We start from the raw sequence: 21,666 nt of genomic DNA, 5'->3' as shown, positions 1-21,666 counted from the left end.
TGAAGTGCTCTCAGCTGGGATTTTCTTATCTCTGTATCCAGCAGGTAAAAGCTAAAGTGATATCTGTAGGACATATGATCAGAATAAGCTCTAAAAAGATAATACCAATGTATTTAAAAGAACAACAACTTTTTTCAAAGGGGGACAATTAAAAAAAATATTCATAACTTTGTCTTACACTGTGATCTTTGTTCCTAGGATGAACATGTGCCATCAGGTCTTCAGAATTTGTCTTTATTTAACTGATCTATCTCATTTAAGCTCTGAAAACATGTTGCTGAGAATATGTCAACTATATTTCCCCTGCAGCTCTCTGATAATCCTGGTTATTCTCCTTGCCTCTTCTGGAAAAATAATTATTTTGGAATTGTCTCATCTCTGGCATGCCTACTAGAATTGCATGAATGTTTAAATGCTCATGGTGGACTTCAGTGCCTCATGAAATTTCTTGCAGCACTTTATTTTGTTTGGACATCATATGATTATTAATGTAAAATAATTGTATGAATTAGGCAGCTTGTTGTAGTCACTGGAGCTGAGAAATTAAGGTCTAATTATCCACAGAAATAGCTCTCAGCGAAGCTACAGTAAGAGCGAATTTGTCTTTTGGTGTCGTAGGTAATATGATATTTCTGTGAACTTTGTAATTGAAGAGAATGCAAATGTTACCAAATCTCTTCATAAGCAAAGCTGCTGTACAAATGCTAACAACTTCATCTCTTACTTCTTGTACAACAGCACTAATGTCTTTTTTTTCTTGTTGTAAAACAAAAACTCTGTGAAACTGCCTTGTGGTTACCAACTGCGACCTAGTAAATTTGAATATACATGGAGGTAGTGTGTATCCTTTAACTTAATACCACTAAGCTTCATTCCACAAGCTGCATTCTCTGTACTTTCTTTTGTATTATAATGTGCGTTGAAGTAAAATATTAGACAAGTCACTGAAATGATGGGTATGGGACTATGAGAAATTTGGGATATCGTGGTTTGAAGACTCAGCTGGTAACAATGATGGGCATTTCTCTTCCCCACTCTCCCAAGAAATCTCAATCCTTAATTTTCAGAGATGCAGTATTTTTGTAGAATATGTAATTAATCAGGGAACAAAATGTAATACTAATTATGGCTGTTTATTCAGGTACTAACACTTCTGATACAATATCAGTTGCTTAAATAAATTTGTGACTGTGTATTTTGAATCCTATCAATCCAATTACTCAGGATCAGTTGCAGAATAATTTTGTATGGACAGTCTCCTAAGCCAAAGCAAATTACTATTTAAGTTATTGAAACTTCTGAGATGAAATCAGCTATGGAAACACAACAGCATATCACAACCCATTTGTATTTGAGATAATTATTTTTCTCCAGGATTTTTAAATGAGTGCTTCATCTTTAATTTTTTATTTTTTTTTATTTTTTTTTAAATTCATGCTTCCTATCATTTGGGACTTTGATGTTTGATTTAGATATTCTGAGATAATGCACCACCTTGCAATGTGGCAGTAAAACAACATGTTTAACGATGTCATCATATTCTGTGTGATTGTTTCTGTGAAGATAATGATTGATTATGTTTTCAGATCATTATTTATCCTATGATATGCTTCTGTATGTCTGTTGTGCCCTTTTCAGTGTGGTGCTTAGAACTGATGTGAGGTTTGGCCACACTGAACCTGAAAGAAGGAAGGAGAACTGGAGTGTACCATGAAATTCTCAGGTTGGGCACAACGTGTAAAAAATTTCCAGCATAAGTGGATTGAAAGTGAAAGCCTATGGAGATTGTGATACTTCTTTTCCTTTCAAATCCAGTCTTTGGTGGAAAGGAGTCCTCTTGCATTATGAGCACACGGCCCTTTCTGGACCACACTTGTCATGGCTCTGCCCCACGCATAGAAGCTGCAACAAACACACCAATTTTGAACAGCTTCCTTTCACATTGGCATGCATAAAAATAGGTAGCAGAAGAACCTCTAAGAATACTCACAACAGAAATAAAATCTCACTAAAAATGATAGTAGTTCTCCTGTGAATTGGTCCCAGGTAGCTTTTTTCCACCTATGCATTTCTGTGCTTCTTTCTAGGCTTACCCACACACCATCTGCTTAGTGTTATAGATGTCCTATGACAGTTTCAGCTCATGTACTGACTGGCCAAAGAAAAAAAGGGAAACAAAGGCTTTCAAAAATCAGAGGATTTTGATACTTTTTGTCCAGCACATTTCTAGTCTGAACTTAATAATTCAAAAAAGCCATTTGCTTGGATTTATTTTATTTTATTTTTTTAATTATTTGTTATAATGGGGTGGAGTGATTTAGGTATTTTAGGAACTTCATATTCTATCTGTCCTTGTTTTTAAAATGCAAGATGAGAATATTTTAAGCTTTAAGTGTAGGGTGATTTTAACCCTGATATGGAGCAAAACTCATGAGGACATTAAAAAAAAAAAAAAAAAAAAAAGTTCAGTTGAGCTTTCTTATTATTGCATGAGATACAGTTCAGATATAACAAACAGAATTTTCTTTCAGTTGAAAATTGTTGTTAGTGATAATTAGTGATCATAATTCAAATTTATAATGTATCATGCCTTTCCTCACAGGACATCAAATTACTTTGTGCACTGACCACTGAAATATCACATTTTCATGCTGGTTAAGTGAAATATTTTTTCTTTTGCACATTTCTGAAGTGGAGCAGTTTTTACTTTTAACTTTGGTTTTGTTACCCAGTCTGGTCTTATCTGGTGCTGAAGTCTCATGATCTTGAAACAGGTTTATTCTCAACAGGTAGTAACAGCTTCTGGATGTGTTTGGTGGCACTGCTGTTGTCTAAAACAGTTGAATTGTTTTCATCCTAATCAGTTTTTAACTTTTGATGGCATTCTGTTTTCTGAGTATGGATGTATTTCAGCATTAGGTAACTGCATATGTGGTAGTTGCATAATTCTTGTTGATATACTTTCTTGAAAAGGCAAGCTTACAAAAGCTATGAAGATAGCTCGTAATATATGCAATAAACAATGATGATCTGGAGTACTATTAAAGATACAACTAAGCAAACTATTGCACAGTTGTTCTGACTAACTCCAAAGTTTTCCATAGAGTTCTTTGGGTGAAACAGAAGTAGAGTTTCAAATAGGTTTACAAATTCTAAGACTAAGATATCTAGTAACATGAAAGAAAGACACTATGTGATGCTGCAACTATTCAAAGAAATATAGGAAAAATTAGTAAGCTCTTGCAGAAAAAGAGCTTGAGGGAAGCAGAGGATGATAGGTGAAGCTTAGATTTATAGCTACAGACTGAATGAGTCAACATCATTTGCACTAATAAGAAATCCTGTTTAACCCAGAAGTGTCAATACTAGTACTAATTTTGTCCAGCAGATGATAAGTCAAATTTAGAGATTTCTTTCTGAAAATATAGTAAAAGGAAAAGTGACCTCTTAAGGTTGTTTGCCAGTTTAGTCTCTCCTCATATACAGCAATATTTTTGGCACAGCAGAATTGCCAGGTCATGACTTAAACCAATGTTTGAGTATCAGGTAAGGAAGTATGGCTAACCCAGGGAGTTCAAGTGCAAGCAAAGCACATGAGTGACCAGAAGGAGTAGAGCCTGGATCCATTCCTCCTCACCCAAATTTAAGGGTAGGCTGTCAATAGAGAGGAATCTCTCTGAATAGTGATTGTACTCCTCTTGACTGCCATCAGTTGTTGGAAGGGGTGAGTCAATTTTTCTTATTTTTTGTCTTCTATTGATCCCACTTAAAGGCATTGCCATTGTTGTCTTTCATCATACAATTTGTTATTAAATTGAGTTTATTCACTACTACTATTTTCCTCTCATCTTTGAAATTGCAAGAGTTGCCCTGATTATAAAAATTAAACAATCCTGAGGATAGCCATAATTATCTCCCTACAAGTAGTATCATTTTGTATTTCCAGTCCTCTATGCAACAGAAGCTACTGGTCTGTAAGGAAAAACATTTTTATGTAGAGAGTGTGAGGAACAGATTTCCGCAGTCATACTTTGGCCTCCAGAAATAAACCAAATATTTTAGAAACAGATTAAAATACCTTACCTCAAAATTGTTACAGAATGACCTCTAATCAAAAGAAATTATCTTGTGATTCAAACTATTTTTGCTAAAAAGTATAACTGCTTATTCAGAATTTTAGTTCTGTACTGATGATGCTTAACAAGTCTAAATCATGCTACTTGAGCTGAAGATAGGAATCAGGAGAGCAATGTAAAACTGTTAAATTTTATTTAAGTAGTCATTAATAAATAAATTAATTAATTAATTGACATTAATAAAGTCATTAATGACCCTAATAAAGGGTCATTAGGGTACCTCACAGTGGTAAATTTGAAATACATCTCCAGTAATCAGAGCATAATTAACTCATTCCTAAAACAGAGTACTACTACACCTTTGTATGTTTGTACTGTACTTTTATTTTTTGTTATTAATGCTTCCAATTGATAAAACTTCATAACATCATTACAAACAGCTGTGAAAGTCAAGTGTCACTGTGACTACCTCTTGCTTGACAAGAAAGTTCTGCTTTGAAAACTGTTTTGTACTGTGAAATGCATCTGTAGGAGCTACACAATGGCTTTTAAGTTACAATTTTTTTTCAGTAAAACACCTTAATGATCACGTTTGAAATGCTGTTAGTTTATTATAACATTGCTTAGAGTATTCATTCATTTTCTTGTCTTGTAAAATATATCCTCTGTTTTCTATACTTGAAAAACAGTCACTCATAACTGCTGTTATTGAAGTTCAGGTGACAATTTCCCACTGAGAAACCAATTTGATATATCCTTATTGGTGTTAAATGTTTTGTACGTGTGTGTAGAGAACTGGTTCACCATGTCTCCACAAAACAAAAATGAATGTGCTTCTTCACTTCTAAAACCTTTGAGTTATTGATGACATTTCATCTCTGGAGGTACTCAAGGCTAGGTTGGATGGGACCCTGGGCAGCCTGATCTGGTGGGTGGTAACCCTGCCCATGGGTAGACTTTAAGGTCCCTATCAGCCCAAGCCATTCGCTGATTCTATGATAAGTTCTGCTCAAAATATTGAAAATAATATATATAAAATATAGAAAATAAAATAAAGCATACAGTTGTGGAGGTAGCAAAGTAATTATTGACAACTTTATAATTAAAAGCCCACAGAACAGGATAGAAAATGCACACCACACTTTGAACAAAATTTACTGTCACCAGAACAATGTTTGCAGCTGATGCAGATGAGCTTAAGGAATAAAATTTAGCATGATTATTTACTGCTGAGGACTGATCAGCTTTTCATATCCAGAGAGAAGTGGAACTTTTCTTAGACTGCTTGGCAATAACAGATTCAGGGAAACACTGCATCAGAAATTTCTGTGGTTTCATGAAAAGTGCAGATTTCTGACAGTCTAGAAACTGTTTTTAATGCTTTTAACTTTTTCTTTTTTTTTTTTTTTTAATGCTTTTAACTATTTTGGCAGTAAGAAAAGGTAAAAGATAGAACTTAATTAAACATTAAATCAGATTAATATTTAAATAATAAGAAAGTACGTTTAAGTGAAAACAGCGTTATCCTTCAGCTTTATGTAAAGCATGTCATTTTGTTGAGTTGCAGATATTGCAAATGTATTCTAGCATTAGTTTTTCAGCCACCATGTCAGCATGTTCTGAACTTTGCTAAGAACACCAGAATAGGTTAGATGGTGTATATGTTAAGCAAAACCATACAACCATTCTGATTTCGGTACATCCTTCTGAAATGTCTGATTTTGAATTGTCTGACTTGCAATGTAAATATAAAGTCATACAAAGCAGTTACAGGTGAACTTCATTGAAAATGAAGGTATTAGATGGGAAACCATTGTGAGAACCTTATTTTTAGCAAATAAGTCTACTTTTAGACCCTATTCTCAAAACTACTAATTTTCCTAGTGTAGGACTTTGTTTATTTGGATTTCTTTGTTTTTGCAGAAACAGTGGAGAAACTCTTGCAATTAGCTGTTAATGATAATAAGCTGTTTCTCTTAAAACAATTTTTTTTCTAATATTCTGTTCATTCTTTACATTTCAAGTTTGATTTTCAGTCATTTAAATATATTAGCCTTACAGTAGTGTGATGTCTGTATTAATTCTATTTAGTTATTCTGCTTCAGTTCCTATTCAGTACTCTTTCTATCCTATTTAAGTTTTCTTTTAATGTAAATGACTGACTTGAACACTGATTTGAAATGCATCACAGTGTTTATATATTTTGTTAAAATCTCAGTATGGCTACCCAAAATTGATTTTAACTACAATTATGTCTTAGGCTTGATTATTATTATTATTATTATTATTATTATTATTATTATTATTATTATTATTGTTATTATTATTTCTCCAGAAAAAGCAAAGCTTCTTTGAAATCAAAGTTTATATTTACATTTTCATGCTGTTCAGAAAGGATTAATCTGTAATTTCAGATTCCCTTGGTAAATTTGAAAATATTGTTTAGAATTTAACCATAGTTCTAGCTCTAAATATGTTAATTGTTCACAAAAGGATACTGCAAGGGAAACTGTTGATCACAGCCTGAACCTCTGATTAACCATCTGAGGCAAGTGAAGAGTCAGCTGCAGGAGCACAGGTGAATCCAGCTGTGCTCTCAGGAGGGGTGGAGCTTGACTCCACCTCTCCTAGATCCCATTTAAGGGCAGAACACCTCTAAGGAAGCATATCTTTCTGGAGACTGCTCCTTTGTGGCGTTCTGGTGGTGAGCCTCAACATTATTCATCTTGACTGAAGGCCTTAGAGTTGGTGAGTCTTTTCCTTAGGTATCCTCTGGCTATCTATTTACAACAATGCTCATATTATTCCAACTGTAGAAATACTAAAATGAATATAATTTTATTTTTAAATCTCTTTGTTAATGTCACAGAAGCTGTGACATATAAAATAAAAAATAACACTCTGACATATAAAATAAAAAATAACACTCTAAAATACATTGTCTGGGGGAATTTTGCCTAACTGTTTAGGCAAGCTATTGACTAATATGGCACTTCTAAGCTCAGGTAAATATGAAAATTCATTTTTCCACAATAACTAGTTCCAATTTAGTTTTTCCAAAGAATACTTTTCTATTCCTCGTCATTTCTCTGTGTGATTTCTTTGTGTGGGTGTGTTTAATTTCCAGTCTTTCTTCTCTCCCCAAATATTTCATGTTATACTGAAATAGTTGCATATTTATTTCTATATGGATGTGGTAGCAGAAAATGAAGGTTTTTATTTGCTGTTTCACAAAAAATTGCAATGTTTTCTGTCATGCAGTTTGACCACAGAATTGCTGTTATAATAGTGAAACATTATACATCATGACCTTTACTTTGCTTAGACAAATATGATAGTTTCATTGGACTTTATTGAACAATAGGGAAACAGCATGTCCATATGTCTACATAGATCATAATCAAAATACATAGTTTGACTTACACCCCAGTGCAACACTTCATTACAATTAAATGTTCATCTTCTGCTTAAACAATATATACTTAGTGATTGAATAAGCAAATAGATAACCACAGTTAAAGAGTTTTCTGCTCTGTTTAATATAACCTTTTAGATGGCAGGAAATGCAGCCACCTACAATAATGTTTCCTGGGGAATAGTATAATTTCACTGTTCACCCTGAGTAACATATTAAGTCTGTGTAAAAAATGGAATACATGCTCTGCAATATATATCAAGTGGATTGTGATTTCTTTCAGTAAAAATTGCATCATTTTCATCACGTTCCTGGTACCGTGAGATGGTATCGAAAGAAGGAATATAATTAACTATTTCACGTACTTTTTAACTACCTATTGAACCCAATATTACTACTTTTCCTTCTTTTTGGGGAAAAAAAAAGCAAAACAGACAAAACAACTATGGGCTGAAATGTATGGCTTTATCTCCACTTGTAGTGAGAAATTTGTACATTTGCAGCGTATAAATAATAACTTTAATTCTCTACTAAATTAAATCTGAACTTATATATCATATTTTATGATGGTTGTGTTACAGGCAAAATGTCAGGATATTCATGTCTATTTCCCTTATCCATTTAACCTCATTCTTCCTGTGTCAGCACACCGGCTTCATGCTACTTACAGCTCCAGCACTCCTATAAAACATGTTCTTCTCAAATCTCAAGGTTGTATCAATTTCTTAAAATTTTATTTATTATTGCCTTTCCACATGTGTTGTGAGTGAGAATGCAAAAGAAAACAAATAAAGAAAAGAGACAGATGTGGAGGAGTGAAAGACAGTGCAAATCATATAAATAACTTGAACTTTTCTGGAAAAGACTTGTGTAAGCCTTAGTCACTTCAAGCTGAATCTTTGGGTATCCAGGAAGGAAGACTGTAAATGCATCCTTCAGCTGTAATTTAGATATCTATTAAAAACATTTTTTAAAAAAAATCAGTACTTCCTTCTTTTTTTTTTCCTTTTTTTTTTTTTTTTTTTTCTTTTACATTTGGGCTATGAGTTAGACTTTTTGACACAATTGGTCAAAACCAGTAAGTGAGTGTGATCCTAGGGGAGCACGACTGTAGTTAAATGAGTAATTAAACTGCTGGAAGTTGGAGCAAGTGGGGTGTGCATCCAGAATGCCCCAAAATGAGATTTCACAACTTTCAGTCCCTTCCACCTTTAGCATGCAACAATAAAGTCAGAATATTTTAATTTGTTTGTTCAGAGAAATATGAAGTGACCTAAGAACTTATACTTGGCTGTTTGCTATTAACTGCAGCTAGAGAATCAAACAATTGTACAATTATGCAAAATTCTCACTTGTTTATTTTAGTGTCAGTTCTGTTTGTTAGGTGCCATGTAACTGGGGAAAAATGCTATGTTCCTAGCACTCCTAAAGCACAGTGAGTGCTGGGCAAGCAACTTGCATCCAAAAGATACTGGAAGTCTCAGAATTGTGTTAAATATAGATTTAGTACTTAACTTGCAGAATAAAAGATGTAAATTCAAATCCTCATTGGAATCCAGAATGTGGTCACAAACTCAAGTAGCTGTTTTCTCATATAGACTGATTGATGTGAACTGACTGATCTGAATGTCGGTGTAATGGATCATAAAATGAGGATGGGTGTAAGCAGTGTATTTGTTTTTAACTTTGTGTTTTTAAGTTTGTGGTTAGGCAGGTCAGAAATCTATAGATAATAGGAACAACAAACTTAAAGGAAAAGAAAGCAATCAATTAGCTATAGTTGGAGGCATGATTTGAAAGCCAATGTAAGAATTTTGAGTTGATAGTAAAAATAGAAGTTATACTTTTATTATACTTTTAATTTCAGTGGAGCCAAGACTGTCCACTACATCCACAAAATCTGTATAGAAAAGTAGCTATATTTTTAATCATAGATTTGTCTTTCTGATTGATTTTAGTATTTACCAGTTAATTTCAGGTTCTCTTAAGAAGACAGTGAAATGTTATTACCTTTATCAGTCTCTGTTCTTCCATCAGTGATTATAACTAATTTGGTGATTCATTTTTCACTGTTATTTATCTTTGCCTTTCTTTTTATCTTGCCTTTACCTTTTTTTTTTTTTTTTTTTTTTTTTTCCCCTTGGTTTTTTTGGGGGTTTTTTGGGGGGGGGGGGTTTTTGGTTTGTTTTTTTTTGTTGTTGTTGTTATTGTTTTGCTCTAGGGAAGAGAGCTAAGGCAAAGTAATCACAAGATAAAACAAGATAAAATAAAGACTTTTCTCTCGCATCTTCTTTCAGTTGAGCAATTTTGTGTTGAATGACAGAATGGAATTTAGTAGGTCTAAGGTGCTTTTTCCTGAGACTGCTTTTAAACCCAGAATACTTTTATGTTATCAAAATAATGATGTCAACTGAAAGCAAGCTTCAGAACTTTGTAACCAAAAGAATAACATTTAATGAGTTTTCTCTTACAAGGAATTACATAAAATAGTTATAGACTTCACAGTATGTGTGGTAAATTATTCCTCTAAATTACATCTCTCTCCCCAGAAAGATGAAAAATCTGTAGTATTTCAAATTTATATCTGCTAATGACAATTACTTTTCCACTGTAAATACTTTATTAAAAATCAAAATCCTTTTCTACTACACAATCATGCAAAAGTTGTTTCCTTTCATTCAGTTTTTTTTTCTGAAATTAACAAACCATCCTAACTTCTATGGTAAGTCAGTAAAAATATTCCTGAAAACCAAAACTCTTTATGTAGATAAATAAATGAATTTGTTATAGGTTCACTTTTTAACCACAAACACATGCAGCCAGGTCCCCATATAGCTGAAGTTTTTTGTGTCTTCAGAACAGCAATTAATTATGCCTACATCTGGAAATCTGTACAGAATACTTGAGTTAGCTTGGTCTGTGGAGCATGGAGCACCTCATCCAGAACAACTAAAGAACTTCAGACCAGTATACAAGGAGTGGCCTGATTAAACTGGTAGAAGAGAATACTTCCTAGGGAAACCTTGAGAGCACCAAATGTAATTATAATATTCTGCAGGTGGGGGTGAACACTACAGTGACCTAGGTGATGAGAAGGATGTTGTGAAGTTTAGGAGGATTCTTGGAGATACCTTGACAAGCTGGGATAATGAACTGGCAGAGACTGCTTGAAGTCTAACATAGGTAAATGCGAAGGCACGTGAGATGCTGCTAATTCTGGAAACTATGTGATTGGGACCAACTTATTGGAGAGCAGTCTTGAAGAAAATGATCTATGGAACATGTTTTGCAAACTGAACGGGAATCAAAAGTGTATCCTTCTGATTAAGAAGACTAATTGCATTCTCGTGAACGTTAGGAAAAGCGTATATACAGTAGGTCAAAAGAAGTGATTATTCCCTCTTATCAGATCCTCTGGGGGTATGTCTGGAGTCCTGTACCCAGTTCCAATGCCCCAATCTATATGGGTACTGATCAGCTATGAGTCTGGCAGGGGATGACCAAGAGGGTGAAAGGGCTGGAACTTGCCTTGTCATGTCATCAGGCATCTGTTCACCTTAGAGAAAGCTAATAGGGTTTAGGAGAGTCATTACTGTTACACTATTTTATGCCCCAGACCAGCCTCAGTGAAGGACAAGAGGTAACAGGTGTAATTTGCAGCAAGGGGAATTAGAAGTAGATATAAGGGGGAAAGTCTCTAACAGAAAAGGTTAAAATAGTGGAATGAGTTGCCCAGTTTTTTTGTGAACTTCTGAAGGAAAAATATTGTTCCCACACTGCAGCATGTATTGATAGTTCCCTTAGGAAAGTCAGAAGAAAGCTAAAGGAGTTTATCTTTAAAATATTGAGTGTATGAATTTCTTAGTCCTTTGCTCTGTTCAAAACAGTTCTGAATCTGAAGAGGAAACCATCTAAAATGTTGCACCTACATTTCTGATTCAGCAGATCAATGTTTTCTCTTCTGAAGTTAGAGAGGAAGACATGTTATGTTTTCTAAACCAAAGATGAGTATTTATGAACAGGAATGAAAGAATGTAGAGGAGATTTAAAACAAACAAAAAACCTAAGCATATGGTACAACAATGAAATATCATCAAGATACACATCAAGGAAAAAAAACCAAAGAAAAATAGACAAACAAATATTACAATAATAGGAAAAAAAGAGTGAAGTACAATTATTTTTCACTTTGTGGAGAAGCACTTTTCAAACCAGTTCTAAATTTCCAATTTTGGAGATAGCCTTAGATTTTAACTGGATTTTTATTTTTTTTTTTCCTGAAGTTCAGTGGAAGATGATACAGAAGTTGGTTAACTGAAAATAGCTTACAAAGTAAATGAGACGTTAAAGTTCAAGAGCAGTGAATACCATTGATAGAGGAGAAAAGCGACAGATTGGAAAGAGGGAAATAGATAACAGAACTACTAAAAACTTAGGGATGTATCTTTTCATCCAGCAGCTGGTAAAATGATACTCAGAACAGTAGTTGGATGTTATACATAACTTTATCTATATAAATGAGGGAAAAAATGTTTTCAAGTAGATCCACTGATTACAGTCTGTTTGATAAAGGTGATATAAGATGTAAATAAGAGCCTTATTTGAACGAATAATGAATGAATAAATCACATTCCTAGATCAAAAAAATAAACAAATGATGTAGAAATTAAGGAAAACTATTACTCTGCTGTCTGCAGAAAGAGAAGGTAAAAATAAAAGATACAAGGAAAATGTCTTTGTTCAGTTTTCATCACTTTATCATTACTATAATGATAATATTTGAGTGCTCAGATTCTGTTCTGCAGAACGATTGCTTAATTTCCTGTTCTTAATTTGCGTTGTTGATGTGTTTAGAATTTCCCACTTACTCGTTCCACTGAGTTTTGAGTTCAGTTCATCCAGAAGAGGCTTCTGGAAGATGAATGAAATGCCTTTTTCCAAGAAATAGAAAAAGAAAGAAGATGGAAGTAATGATATACTGGCTTGAATTTCTAGAAAATTGACAAGAACATTTTGCGTACACCTAAAAGAAAACTGATTAGATGAGTAACAACTAGCATGGGCTATTCATAATAATAATAATAATTGTGTTGAACACAAGTTTTTCTTCTTTAAAAAGAGAGATGAACAAATATAGAGAAAAGGATAGATCTTGAAATTAGCGAGGATTTTGCTCACCATACTCTGATGTGAAGTTCTAATAAACTGAAGCAATGAGCAGCAATAAGCTGTCATAGAAAAAAAAACTAATCTCATATATGTATCTGATTGAAAAAGTACTCAGAAGTATAAATGGATTATAGTAAAAATAAAAGTATAAAGAATAGGTTTACACCAAGTTCATCTCTGATTATGGTACCATTAGCATTTTCATTATTAAACTAAGTAACTGAACAGAGGGTGTGATCGTTATAGCTGCTTTTGAATGTGAAGCATAAATGTTTGGGCAAGATCTCAGAACAGTCTCAAGCTAGAAAAGAGCTGGAGCTCAGGTTTCTGTTCAGTAAGAGAAATGGAAAATTCTACAGTTAAGCCAAAACAATCAAGTGACTAAATATAGACCTGCCAGTCACAAATTGGCAAGAATGAAAAACTACAGGTACCACTTCCAGGAAGGACAAACCTTGAAGCTAATTAACCTGTGAGCTGAGGTGTCCCAGACTATGAGTGTGCAGAAAATTCAGAGCTTTGCAAACCCATGGGAGAATATGCTAAGGAAAGAGGAACAAAGGAGGAAGGTATAAAGGGAACTAAAAAGTGCTACTTCTGTGTAAAATGGGGCTGATATATCTTATCTTTCTACATTTTCTCACTAATTTTTTTCTTAATTCTGTCTTTTTGTGCATTCACATTTTCTTCTCATTTGTGTTTGGGCTGCCAAGTATGTCAGCTACTGGCAAAACCTATGTGTATGTTAGTGAAACTGGGGTCAGGCTGATATGTAGGCCCACAGGCTGTAGTGCCAGCTACTGGAGAAAGTGGGACCATAGCATCAGCTATGAGAGCAAATTGGTGTTTTCCCAAAACAACTACAGGGGGTTGGAGCAGCCTGAGTGAAGTGTGAGCTCTAGCAGTTGGAGTGGGGAAAGCAGTAGCCACGTGCGCCCCGTGAACCTAATATATTTTCAGTCTTCTTGTAAAAGCACTTGATGTGTTGATCTATTAGGGCATATCATTTAGCAGTAGGCACAACAAAAATGTAAGTTATATACTGCTTGTCCTCCATTCTGTCAATTACATTGGCATGGGAATTGTCAGTCTTTTGATGTTCCTGTAATTAAAGCATAAGACAAATGCTGTTATTGTATTTGAACCAATTGTGGTAAGAACAGAAATTTTTCTTCAGTTCTAAAAATGGTTGTGAAGATAAAAAAAAAAGTATTTACAGAAATTTTGGCATGTTAAGTACATTGCTAAGTCATTTAAGAGCTGCATTATTAAAAACAATAATAATAATAATAATAAAAAGATAAATAGTACAATAAAGATTTGTGTGTTCCTGTCCTGTTCCAAACAATTTAAAGTTACAAAGTTTAGAGTGACATATCTAGTAAAACAGGTGTGTGGGAAATGATTGTTCTTGAAGGGGGAAAAGAGGTGAAAAGTCCAGGATGCAAGTAATGTTTCAGTATTAGAAAGGCATGGCATAAGGAAAAGTATGAACTATGCTATTAGAAATAATAGCTTAAGCTGCTGGATAGTTTACCTAATTGCAGAAGTTCTAGAAGTTAATTTTTCTGTGTTTAGGGAAACTAACCAGCTGAACTGACTGGTATAAATTTCCTACTGACTTCCTACTGACTTTCATATCCTGAGAAACCTCAAAAATATTCTGGAGAGATGTTAGAGGCTCTCATAACAAGAAAATAATCCTATCTTTCTAGATAAAAGACTGATCTATGGGGAAAATAATATATCATGTATAAGAGGGTGAAGTACAGTAAACTTGGCTTTGGTGTATGAGTTGAAGAGGCAGAGAAACTATACTGTTACTGGAATGCAGATAACTGAGAGAATATCCTAGGTTAGAACACAGACTGGGGAAAAGCAGAAAATCTACTGCTGCAAATTAACTCTTCTCAAAAAACAACAACAACAACAAAAAGTATGAGAATAAAACTATAGAACTGTAGAGTCAAGACTCCATTAGAAATATTGTATATAAAGAGAAGTTACATTTTTCCAGAGTCTGTAGGTAGAATGAAATAGGTATTATACCTATTAGTCAGGGACGTCCACTGATCGTAGCTCTGGGCATTCTGTCTAGGTGTTAGTGGAATGTGATTTGTAGTTCAGCTTCACTTTCTTTTTTGTCAGAAAATCATCTCGCGAAAGCCAATCAAGTGTTAAGCACTAGTGTATTGTCAAGTAGAATAGAAATCCTTTAATTTGCACTTCAGATATAATAAACAAGCTCTACCACATTTCCAAGAGTAAGGCAAATATGAACTTGCTGGATTTACAAATTCAGAATCAGGCTCGTTTACACTTTTTATTAAACCATGTATACTGTATGAGTTAAAGTAAGCAAGTTGTGGCACATTCATCAAACTGAGATTAGAGAAGAGAAAAACTGAAGAGAAAATGAAGGCTGGAATTTAATCACACCTTATCATTCAGCTTATTTCTACATTTCTGTATATGAAGATGCTAAAAGCAAGCCTTAACAAGCTACATGAGAACTATTGCTGAACCTATTTTATGCCTTTCTTTGATTAATCTTGCTTTTTGCAGTAGTAACTGAATGACACGTTTGGACTCTGAAATCGACTACAATGTTAGAATAATATTATCAGTTTGTTGCCTTCTCAGTGTGAGTTTTCACCAATCACATGAAATCTTGAGTTTGATAAAACAGCGGGAAGTAAATGAACAGTTTGTTAAATGCAGAATGAATTCATCATTTTCTTCCCCATGTCAAGACTGTGAAGTATTTCAGAATACATTTTAAAGCCAATCTATGTTGAGTCTTTCAAAAACAAAACTAGTTGTTTCCTATGCTGGGAGTCAGCCTTTATGTTCCCCAGAAGCTCAGCAGCTCTTCACAGTGGGCTCCTATGCATGCTGGCCCTGCTGTGGTTCTCAGAGCTACTTTACTGCTTGGATACCATGCTGAGCTGCTATTTCAAAACCTTCTTTGATTCTGTAGCTCTGTACACATCTCTGCTGTTTGTAACCCTTAGCTAGATCTCCTTTCAAGTCCTTTACTTCCATCAATTACATTTCATTCTTCATTTCACAGTTAGCCCTTTTCTTTCTCCTGTTGCTGGAATACCTCTTCTGTTTTGACCACCTGATTTACCAAATTTTTAGACTTTGATCTCCCTTAATTGTCATATGTTTTTAAAATCCAGTTAATATATCCAAGATATAAGGGAAATCTCATCATTTTAAAACAAAATATGAAACGGTTTATGCAGCTTTATACCAGTTTTTATTTGCGTGTTCTTCTGTGCAGCAAATATCTTTGAAGAAAGAGCCTGACTTACTATAGATTACTTGACAAATAGCAGCTATAAGAAGAACACTCAGGAGAGCCAAGTTATCATTAAATAAAGATGTTATTGGGTACAACTCCTGGGTGACTGTTTTTACCATAACAGGGTATGAGCTGTAGCTGACAGAAAGCATCAAGATTCTATTTCTGTTGAAACTGATCTGAGTGTGAGGCCAAAGTAAATCCTCCTGCATTTAATTTTTTATGTAGAAAAATAAGAATAATAATAATCAAATTGATTTCAACTGTGCATGTGTCTTGGAAAGAGAAGACCCGACCTGATTAAAAAGCATTGCTTTTGTTGCTGTTTGCAAAGATTATAATATAAAATGGATAAAAAAATTATCTGACCCTAATATGGAGAAAAGCAACCACAATGAACAAAACAAAACAAAAAAAAAAGAAAGAAATTCAAACAAACAAGCAAAAAACCAAAAAAATTATGAAAACTGATCTACTGATCTGAAAATTTGCAATCCAGAATTATGTAGTCGTCATAAAACCTGAATGGTGTATGCAAATCCAAAGAAAATGGCTCCTATCGATTTTCGGGGGATCTACAACAGATACAAAAGCACAATAACACTATTTGATAAAGTGAATTGTCAGCTATAAAATACTATTTTTTCAGCATAGTCAAGACCATTAGCAATGCTTTTTCACCAGAGATGAACAAGAATACCCATGCTGCTCCTGTAAGCTTCTGTAATAACATATGTCTCTGACACTGTGTGCTGCCATAAGACAAGAGGCACCTTCAGATCAGCCCTTCTAAATTTAAATGTCATACAAAGAAATATATTGTATGACAATTCTGATCGTAGAATGCCTTTTTGCTGTGACATCAGCTTCAAAAATAAAAATAAAATACAGTAAATTGCTTTTAAAACTGAAATATCCAGGGACTAAGATTAATAAAGAGCAAGTGTTAGGGCTCAATATTTTTCACTTCATACTTAATGTGTGTGATCATTATGGATGGAAAGTAGTATAAAGCATTTTAATTTTTAAATATATGTATTCATAATTAGCCATATAAAATGCATCCCCTCATGCGATTAATACTTTAATTTCCGGTGACACAATAGACCTTTCCAATCATATTCATTTTTAATACTCAGGCTAAGTTGATAGATCCATGCAGGTCAGGCTGTCACATGTGCCTAGAATAAAAATCATCTAATCATTTGCTTTTGTGGATTAAGATAAATGGAAACACTAGGCAAGAATCTGTGGTACACCTCTATTAGCCTCTCAAATTCCTTCAGCATTCTACCTTTTAAAATGACATTAGGATAGTATGTAATTTTTAATTAAAAAAAATGTGAAGTCCCACCCCTTTCCCATCCTACTTCATTTATTGCGATGTAAAAGCCAAAATTTCACTTCAAAGCTCTCACACAAAATCAGATACTTCACGTGTTCCTAAATGGGGAACACTACTTTCAAATATGATAGAGTTAAAAAAAAAATAAAAAAAAAAAAAAATAAAAAAAAAAAAAAAAGGAAAAATACTTGCTTGTTGCTTGCGTTCTGAGATATAACTGTGCAGTCAACAAGACAAATATTGACTGTATTTCTGTAGAAGCTATATTAAGTTCTCTGTGCTTTCTCTTTTTTCTTGTGTGATATTTGTGTTTCTGAGAGAAAAAGCACTATCACTCTTCAAGATTCTTCTTAAAAATTCCATGTCTCAGAGGAGCTGATAGTTTCAAAGATTTGCAATAGCTCTTCTGTCTCCTACCAACTTATATTTTGGAAACTGAACAACGTGTTGCATATTATGCCCTGGATTGTTTGACAGCGCAGTAGGCTCTATGCTGTTCATATTTTTTCAGGGGAATGTGAGATGTGAAGTGTTGTTTTTAAAAGTATCTTGGCAGCAAATTTTTCCACTAGTAGTGATGACTTAAAATCTAAAATGAAGTTCTTATTTTTTGAAATGTAATTGCTTTTTTAACAATTATTGAGGCTGCTCTGAAAGTAATGCCTCCTTTTTAATTATATCAGCCTACCATGCCAGAGGCAGATGTGTGACAGATGTCATCAGAGGGGTACTGTCAAAATGATGTCTGACACGGAAGTTTGTATGAAGCAGAGGTGTGACACTGAATTCCTCCATCTGAGATAAAAACAGCACCTGCTGATGTTCATTGATGCTTGCTGAATGTTTACGAAGACCACACAGTGGCTGTCAGCAGAGGAAGCAGTGGGTGGTGCGTTTCAACAATGGCGACAACACCTCTGCATACATATATTTATAACAAGCATAGTATGCAGGCTCTTGTTCACTTCTATTGAAAATGCAGAGTTGATGGTACTGACTACAATGCAAGATTAGTGTTTTGTAGCTGAGAATTTGCTTCATCAAACAGATTTGCTTATCTGCTGTAGTTTCCATGGATATTAAAAAGGAGACATTACTTTTGTAGTGACCTATGTACACTCTCACTTTTTCTTTATTATTGTATGTGTTGGAAGCGAGATAAGTTCAAGTTTTATGTCTTTTTGTGATAAATTTCAGATTTATGAAGACAGACTAATTGTATTTGCTTGTAATGTTCACTGAAATGGCACAAAAGTAAAACTTCAATAATGGTTCAGTGCTACAGACACTGTTAGTGTAATGATTACAAAAAAAAATGACATAGAGGCAAGGCAGTTCCAAAATAACAGTGTTAGTGGAATGTTAAAAACGTTCAGAGGAACATTTCTGTACCCCAGAACACCTTCATACTGGTATATTTTTGCTCATGGGAAAAATTCAGTTTAGAGTGAGAGGAGTACCTACAGGACTAAAAAGGTCAACAAATAGAACTTCTTTGGTGTAGCAGCTAAGCAGTTTTATGCAACAATAGGCAATTTGATGTAATCTAGTAATTGTACTTGCAAGAACAAGGAGATTACCTTGAATGAGTCTGGTTGATAACATGCATGAAATAAACAGTGCAGTAATAGAGAAGCATTTGTAAGTAAAAAAGTAGCAAATAGATGATTTTAAGACATAATAATGCAATCTCCCCTCATTTTTATAATCTTTACTCACTGTGACGGCAGCAAGACCAGCACAATTAGAGAACATCACAAAAAGAATCTACTTACCACTCTCCAAAGATCTAGGCTTACAGAAAAACTCCACAAAGGACTGATCTCCAGAAGAGGTCTCAGTGGCATTCAGCCCTCAAAAAATAAGGTCTAACAGGGTTAAAGCCAAGCTCCACCCCTTCCAATTGCACAGGTGAATTGTCTCCACCTGTGCTTTCAGGTCTCTCTTTCCAAATGCACAATCAGTTGTCCAGGCCATGACTCAGCAGTTCCCATACACTTATGTCAAAATAAGAAATCCATGTAGAATCGTACTGTGCATTACATACATACCAGATGACAGATGTAACATTTACAATAAAAAATTCAACAATATTTCCAGGACCTGATATAGTTCCTCTAGAGTTTAACTGCTTGTTTCTTTAGGTATTGCACTGTGGTATGCCAGCATAACCTGATTGCCTATTAACAGGAGTACAAATTGCACGTCTGACTCTTAATGGTGAACTCAGTGTTCCAATGAGAAAAATTACTTTCCTTAATATTAGGGAGAATGGAAGAAGAAACGTTCAGACATTCTCTGCCTGTAATTAGGCTATTAAAATCACAATCAGCTGCTTAAATTCTAATGCATTAATTTTAAAAAATCCTGCACACCAGTTTCTCAATGATCATATCTGAGAACACTTAAATGATTGACATCTCTGGAAATTAAACCATGTATTTAATTGCCACGGCTCATAGTTTTCATAAATCAACATGCAAGGTATAACTGTAGTCTGTGCGATATCTGAAGACTGTGCAATGATCTCATGATCATTGTGCTTTTGTGACAGACAGCAGTTAAGTGCAAGTTTGGGTTATGCTGGGGAATATCTGAGCTTGCCAAGTCTCCTCCTCCCTACCCTCAAAACTATTTGTTCTGAAGTGATGTCAAATGGTTATCTCCAAACAGGCAAATGATCTAGGGTCCTTCCTAAAGGATCTTATGCCACATAAAGCAAAGAAAAGTGGCCTTTGCAGGAAAACAGACTGCTGTCAGAGGGGAAGAATGAACAGTGGGTGAAGGATCACTGATTACTTCAGTCCACCCCTTGACTCAGGCAATTTATGACTGTATTGACATTGCCTAGCAGTTAATTTAAGCTGCTATATATGGAATGTCAATTTTCAGCTTGACTCCTGATTTTAATTGCAGTTCTGTTCATCAAAAAAGCCCACCTCATAAATAAATAGCTTAAAGGTTGGTGCGAACACCAACCAGGAACTTTGGTATATTTTTTTTTACAGTGGGGCAACTTACTCATTTCCTGGCATGATGGATGCAGACGGATGTAGCCTTTCTCCAAGGGATAAGAGGATCCTAGCTGAGGAACTGGCGGGACTAATTGAAAGGTCTTTAAACTAGGTATGAAGGGGGGAGGGGACAAAATGAGGGCATCTGGGTTTGAGCAGGTAGTTTGAGGCCTCCTACCAAACTTGATGGGAAAAGAGGATGGAGTACAAAGAATGGAGTAGGGAAAGGGGATCTTGCTTTTCTAGGGGATCCTAGATCCTCTATAATGGCAGTGAGACAGAACCCAGCTGGAGTGCCTTTATACCAACATACACTGCCTGGTTAATAAGCAGGATGAGTTGGAAACTACATTGCACTTGGAAAGTTATGACCTTGTTGCTATCATAGACACATGGTGGGATGACTCCCATAACTGGAATACCACAATGGTGGAACAAGTCCTAGCCCTTCTCATGAAATTGAAAGTGTATAAATCCATGAGACCGGATGATATCCATCCTAGGGTTCTGAAAAAGATGGCTGATGTGGTTGCTAAGCCACTCTACATCATATTTGAAAGATCTTGGCTGCCTGGTGAAATCCCTGGAGACTGGAAAAAGGGAAATATTACTCCCATTTTTAAGAAAGGGAGAAAGGAAGACCTGGAGAACTACAGGCTGGTGAGCCTCTCCTCTGTGCCTGGGAAGCTCATGGAACAGATCCTCCTAGAAGCTATGCTAAGGCACATGAGAGAAAAAGAGGTGATTTGAGACAGCCAGCATGGCTTCACCAAGGGCAGATCTTGTGTGACCAATCTGGTGGCCTTCTATGATGGAGTGACAGCTTTGGTGGATGGGTGATGGATGTCACCTACCTGGACTTGTGCAAAGCCTTTGACGTGGTCCTTCACCACATCCTTCTCTTTAAATTGGAGAGGTGTGGATTTGAAGGATGGACTGTACAATGGATTAGGAATTGGCTCTGGGGAGACCTCATTGTGGACTTCCAGTACTTGAAGGGAGCGTTTAAACAGGAGTGGGAACACCTGTTTACGAGGATGGATAGTGATAGGACAAGGGGGAATGGTTTTAAACTAAGACAGGGGAGCTTTACATTAGAGATTAGGAGAAAGTTTTTCACACAGGGTGGTGGCACACTGGAACAGGTTGCCCAAGGAGGTTGTGTATGCCCCATCCCTGAAGGCATTTAGGGCCAGGCTGGATGTGGCTCTGGGCATCCTGGTCTAGTGGTTGGTAGTCCTGCATGTGGCAGGGGGGTTGAAACTAGGTGATCATTATAGTCCTTTTCAATCCAGGGCATTCTGTGATTCAGTATCTGCAAGTGGCAACATACACCT

General features: G+C 35.1%; 1 long non-coding RNA gene across 4 annotated transcripts in view; it reads left to right on the top strand.

Moving 5' to 3' along the window:
* Nucleotides 1-6,723: 6,723 nt before the first annotated feature.
* The window catches only part of LOC146761118 (uncharacterized), a 37,168-nt gene continuing 22,225 nt past the window's right edge, over nucleotides 6,724-21,666 (top strand). For 2 of the 4 annotated variants that reach the window (XR_014945453.1, XR_014945456.1), the window contains exon 1: nucleotides 6,733-6,824. This is a non-coding gene — a long non-coding RNA (uncharacterized LOC146761118). Of the gene's footprint in view, nucleotides 6,825-20,323; nucleotides 20,442-21,666 lie in introns of all 4 variants that reach the window. The other 2 variants (XR_014945454.1, XR_014945455.1) reach the window with 2 other exon arrangements.

This window comes from Coturnix japonica, chromosome 4 (genome assembly GCF_054131305.1).
Source record: "Coturnix japonica strain WE chromosome 4, WE-NBRP24, whole genome shotgun sequence".
NCBI classification, from domain to species: domain Eukaryota; kingdom Metazoa; phylum Chordata; class Aves; order Galliformes; family Phasianidae; genus Coturnix; species Coturnix japonica.
This window is presented reverse-complemented; position numbering and strand designations above follow the sequence as displayed.